General features: G+C 35.8%; 1 pseudogene; it reads right to left on the reverse strand.

The window, feature by feature from the left end:
* Window positions 1-201: 201 nt before the first annotated feature.
* On the reverse strand, window positions 202-1,055 carry LOC100393423 (E3 ubiquitin-protein ligase Mdm2 pseudogene; annotated as a pseudogene).
* Between the last annotated feature and the right edge of the window lie 5,453 nt (window positions 1,056-6,508).

A 6,508-nucleotide genomic window follows, 5' to 3' on the forward strand; every position in this document is an offset into this window, starting at 1 on the left:
ATTTTTCTTGATGCAAGGAAACAAGAAGCTAGTATATGTGAATAAGGATATATAGGTGTTTTTAGACAGTAAATTTTCCTGAAGTAAGAGCTTTTGACACAAAATATCTCTCCATCAAACTAATATACCATTTGGAGACTTTACAATATATAAATAAATAAATAATGCACCACTGATTTCTACAAAACAAATGCTGTACTCTTAGGAATAGAAATCTGCTTTGAAAGTCATAGGTGAATCATTCACTGTAGTTTTCTTACAATCAGGAGCATCAAAACCCTCTTCAGTGTTGAGTTTTCCAGTTTGGCTTTCTCAGAGATTTCCCCTTTATCTTTCCCTTTATCTTCAGGAAGCCAATTCTCACTGAAGGGCGCAACATCTGTTTCAATGTGACAGAAGCCGGGGATTCATTTCATTGCATGAAGTGCATTTCCAATAGTCAGCTAAGGATATTTCAGGATCTTCTTCAAATGAATTTGTATCACTCTCCCCTGCCTAATACATAGTAACTCAATATACCTCATCATCTTCATCTGAGAGTTCTTGTCCTTGTTCACTAAGGTTATGATCTTCTGAGTCAAATGATTCAACTTCAAATTCTACACTAAATTGATATGAAACTGAATCCCGATCCAACCAATCACTTGAATGTTCACTTAACCAGCATCAGGATTCAGATTCGATGGCATCCCTGTAGATTCATTGCTACCGCTTCTTCTACAACATATCTCCCTTATTACACAGAGCCAGGCTTTCATCAAAGGAAAGGCCAATACAATCAGATTTGTGGCATTTTCTTTGTCATTCACCAGATAATTAATCTGAATTTCTTCTGTCTCACTAATTGTTTTCCTTCTAGATAAGGTAGAAGGTCTAGAAATCAAATGTGAAGATGAAGGTTTCTTTTCCTGCAGCTCTTGCACAGAGTCCTTTTGATCAGTCCCTCCTTCAAAGTGACACCTGGAATGATTCCAAAGAGTTGTGTGTTGAGGAAAATGATGATAAAATTTCACAAACCTCAGAATCACAAGAAAGTGAGGACTAGTCTCAGCCATCAACTTCTAGTAGCACTATTTATAGTAGCCAAGAAGATGTAAAAAAGTTTGAAAGAGAAGAAACACAAGACAAAGAAGAAAGTATGGAATCTAGTTTGCCCCTTAATGCCATTGAACCTTGTGTGATTTGTCAAGGTCGACCTAGAAATGGTTGCATTGTCCATGGCAAAACAGGACATCCTATGGCGTGCTTTACATGTGCAAAGAAGCTAAAATAAAGGAATGTCCTACCTAGTATGCACACAACCAATTCAAATGATTTTGCTAACTTATTTCCCCTAGTTGACCTGTCTATAAGAGAATTATATTTCTAATTATATAACCCTAAGGAAAAAAAAAAGAAAGTCTTAGGTGATATGGATTTGAGTTGAGAATTTTTACAGTAGCAAACAACCTCCAGCATCTCAGAGGCTTTAAACAACAGAGATTTATTTCTTGTTTATGTTCTATGTCCATCATGGGGCCTTTGTTTATTACAATCACTCAGAGACTTTGGGTGATGGAGTGGTCATCTTTGCGCATCATATTGGCTCCCATGTCAGAAGAAAGATAAAGGATCTAAGAGTTCTTGCTGTAGCAAGTTCATGCTAAGTTCTGACTTAAACAATTAAATGCTTGTGCCTCATTTACCTAAACTAGGAACCAAACCACTTGCAACCACAACAGACAGCAGGGCCATACTACTAGGAGCCTAGAAGGCAGGAAGATCGGGGGTTAGAGTATTGGAAATATTTGACAAGCAACAATTATGACTACCACAGATAACCAAATTTTTTTCTGGGAACTGCTCCATATCTGAGTATCATCAGTGAACCATTATGCTGTTGGCTAAAGGCACTTGATGACTCAGAGAAATCTACATGTGAAAAATACTGTGCATTAGCTGATTAGACATCAGCACTATGTCTACTCTAAACAGATGGCAGAAAATGTAAACTCTGCTGAAATGGAAGGAGGAAACTTTAATTATTGAAAGATGTTCTGCATGGCATCAACAGAGAAATGTGTCCTTTTGACTAAATTTTACTAGATGATGAATTATTTTCTGACCAGAACAGCTTCACTAGTTTTCATGTAAACAAAATTTATCATCCCCAAATGCTTTTTGATTAGTTTAATTAGAGTTTCTGCTTCACTGTCACTAAACAAGAGAAACTTAAGGAACGGGTTAAAGATTTGCCTCATAACTCAGTTACTCAAGACAGAATAATAGTAAATATTCAGATGGTTGAGCATAACTAATTTTTGACAACATAAATCCTTTCCCAAAAATACAATCTATTCCCCTAAAATTTTAATAGATTCTCCACTGAAAGTTTTGTAATTATGCATTATCTTTTGGAGAAATATTTTCCTCATCTTAAAAAAAATCTTTTTTATGTGATTTTGTTTTTATCCTATCTACCAAAACACTGCTTTTGCCCTATGCAATGAGAACACAAGTATAGCAATTGTCTTGATTTTTATTAACATATGTAATACTTGAGTCTATTCAATTCTAAAGGAGAAACCAATGTCACTATATAGATGTTTATCAAATTAACAGAACATTCTTGTTTAAAAAATGTTCTTGCAAAATAATGATTTTAAAATGTTTAGAGAGGAGTTTCAGGTTCCATTTTTTAAGATTCCCCATGTCTAAAATATGAAATATATAGAAGTGATTTTAAGGAGCTATTTATTTCAATAACCTCTTTTATTGTTTTGTGAATTTTAAAATAGTATTTGGCATCAATTATTTATGAAAAATGAAAAATAAGTTTAAATAAGAAATAATGTTAATAATTATGAGTTTGAACAGATTATTGATGAACTGGTAATTCTACCATATGGATAATGGATAATTTTGGTTTATGTTTTTCTCATGCTGATCAAAACTCTTGTGCATTCTGACTTGATAATAAGTTCAATTTCATGTGGGGCAGTTAATGAATTTATAAAATAGTCATTGTAGACACCAAGTAGAACAAAGTCTGTGGAGATTCTAGTCACAAATCATATATCACTGACAACAATTTTCTCACTTCATTCAACTTTTCACTATGTACTCTTTAGGAAATTCCACCTTCTCTGTGTCTCTGAGACTCAGAGACAATGCTTCATATTTCAGATTTCTGTTATGGCAGCACACCACTTCTGGTATCCAAATCAGAGCCAGTTATCTATCAAAAAAATTTTTAAACTCCAAAACATTTTATTATATCACAATTTTGAAACTCAGAAATGAAAGTAGAATGTACTAGGAATGGCAGGTTTTCATTCTTTAGTGACTTTTAAAAGTTAAAATACACAAAATACATCTTAAATTTAAGTATATTAAAGTAAGTGTTCATATGTATTTGCTTTAATAAGTGCAAAGAGTACAAATTTATATATTAGATTCTTATCAGAGATATGACATATATTCTCTAGAATAATTTTTAAAATCGTTAAAGAATATAAAGGAAAACGATAATAAAGAAAAAAGCTGAAATCTAATGCTAATTAGTGCAAACAAGATAAGATAAAAAAGATAAAATGGAATATAAGTCAGATGTGTAAAAAAGCAAAAAAAAGGAAGATGTTAAATTTATATAAATATGCCAGTAACTACAATAAATGCAAGTATAATAAATATTTCAGTTAAAAGCAAAAGATTGTCTGCTCAAGAAAATTTAATGCTATTTTGCTCTCAAGAGAAGCATCTTAAATATAAAACACAAGAATATGAAAGTCAAAATATTTTATTTTATTTTTTTTTTTTTATTTTTTTTTTATTTTTTATTGGATTATAGGTTTTGGGGTACATGAGCAGAGCATGCAAGACAGTTGCGTAGGTACACACATGGCAGTGTGCTTTGCTTTTCTTCTCCCCTTCACCCACATTTGGCATTTCTCCCCAGGCTATCCCTCCCCACCTCCCCCTCCCACTGGCCCTCCCCTTTTACCCCCAATAGACCCCAGTGTTTAGTACTCCCCTTTCTGTGTCCATGTGTTCTCATTTTTCATCACCCACCTATGAGTGAGAATATGTGGTGTTTCATTTTCTGTTCTTGTGTCAGTTTGCTGAGGATGATGTTTTCCAGATTCATCCATGTCCCTACAAACCACACGGACTCATCATTTCTGATTGCTGCATAATATTCCATGGTGTATATGTGCCACATTTTTCCAATCCAGTCTATTATCAATGGGCATTTGGGTTGATTCCAGGTCTTTGCTATTGTAAATAGTGCTGCAATGAACATTCGTGTACATGTGTCCTTATAGTAGAACGATTTATAGTCTTTTGGATATATACCCAGTAATGGGATTGCTGGGTCAAATGGAATTTCTATTTCTAAGGCCTTGAGGAATCGCCACACTGTCTTCCACAATGGTTGAACTAATTTACACTCCCACCAACAGTGTAAAAGTGTTCCTTTTTCTCCACATCCTCTCCAGCATCTGTTGTCTCCAGATTTTTTAATGATCGCCATTCTAACTGGCGTGAGATGGTATCTCAATGTGGTTTTGATTTGCATCTCTCTGATGACCAGTGACGATGAGCATTTTTTCATATGATTGTTGGCCTCATATATGTCTTCTTTCGTAAAGTATCTGTTCATATCCTTTGCCCACTTTTGAATGGGCTTGTTTGGTTTTTTCCTGTAAATCTGCTTGAGTTGTTTGTAAATTCTGGATATCAGCCCTTTGTCAGATGGGTAGACTGCGAAAATTTTTTCCCATTCTGTTGGTTGCCGATCCACTCTAGTGACTGTTTCTTTTGCCGTGCAGAAGCTGTGGAGTTTCATTAGGTCCCATTTGTCTATTTTGGCTTTTGTTGCCAATGCTCTTGGTGTTTTGTTCATGAAGTCCTTGCCTACTCCTATGTCCTGGATAGTTTTGCCTAGATTTCCTTCTAGGGTTTTTATGGTGCCAGGTCTTATGTTTAAGTCTTTAATCCATCTGGAGTTAATTTTAGTGTAAGGTGTCAGGAAGGGTTCCAGTTTCTGCTTTCTGCACATGGCTAGCCAGTTTTCCCAACACCGTTTGTTAAACATGGAATCCTTGCCCCATTGCTTGTTTTTGTCAGGTTTATCAAAGATTGTATAGTTGTATGTATGTTGTGTTTCCTCCGGTGCCTCTGTTTTGTTCCATTGGTCTATATCTCTGTTTTGGTACCAGTACCATGCTGTTTTGATTACTGTAGCCTTGTAGTATAGTTTGAAATCCGGTAGTGTGATGCCCCCCGCTGTGTTCTTTTTGCTTAGAATTGACTTGGCTATGCGGGCTCTCTTTTGGTTCCATATGAAGTTCATGGTGGTTTTTTCCAGTTCTGTGAAGAAAGTCAATGGTAGCTTGATGGGGATAGCGTTGATTCTGTAAATTACTTTGGGCAGTATAGCCATTTTCACGATATTAATTCTTCCTAACCATGAACATGGAATGTTTCTCCATCTGTTTGTGTCCTCTCTGATTTCGTTGAGCAGTGGTTTGTAGTTCTCCTTGAAGAGGTCCCTTACGTTCCTTGTGAGTTGTATTCCAAGGTATTTTATTCTTTTTGTAGCAATTGCGAATGGCAGTTCGCTCTTGATTTGGCTTTCTTTAAGTCTGTTATTGGTGTAGACGAATGCTTGTGATTTTTGCACATTGATTTTATATCCTGAGACTTTGCTGAAGTTGTTTATCAGTTTCAGGAGTTTTTGGGCTGAGGCGATGGGGTCTTCTAGGTATACTATCATGTCGTCTGCAAATAGAGACAATTTGGCTTCCACCTTTCCTATTTGAATACCCTTTATTTCTTTTTCTTGCCTGATTGCTCTGGCTAGAACTTCCAGTACTATATTGAATAGGAGTGGTGAGAGAGGGCATCCTTGTCTAGTACCAGATTTCAAAGGGAATGCTTCCAGTTTTTGCCCATTCAGTATGATATTGGCTGTTGGTTTGTCATAAATAGCTTTTATTACTTTGAGATACGTTCCATCGATACCGAGTTTATTGAGGGTTTTTAGCATAAAGGGCTGTTGAATTTTGTCAAATGCCTTCTCTGCGTCAATTGAGATAATCATGTGGTTTTCGTTTTTGGTTCTGTTTATGTGGTGAATTACGTTGATAGACTTGCGTATGTTGAACCAGCCTTGCATCCCTGGGATGAATCCTACTTGATCATGATGAATAAGTTTTTTGATTTGCTGTTGCAATCGGCTTGCCAATATTTTATTGAAGATTTTTGCATCTATGTTCATCATGGATATTGGCCTGAAGTTTTCTTTTCTCGTTGGGTCTCTGCCGGGTTTTGGTATCAGGATGATGTTGGTCTCATAAAATGATTTGGGAAGGATTCCCTCTTTTTGGATTGTTTGAAATAGTTTTAGAAGGAATGGTACCAGCTCCTCCTTGTGTGTCTGGTAGAATTCGGCTGTGAACCCATCTGGACCTGGGCTTTTTTTGTGAGGTAGGCTCTTAATTGCTGCCTCAACTTCAGACCTTGT

This window comes from Callithrix jacchus, chromosome 6 (assembly GCF_049354715.1).
Source record: "Callithrix jacchus isolate 240 chromosome 6, calJac240_pri, whole genome shotgun sequence".
NCBI classification, from domain to species: domain Eukaryota; kingdom Metazoa; phylum Chordata; class Mammalia; order Primates; family Cebidae; genus Callithrix; species Callithrix jacchus.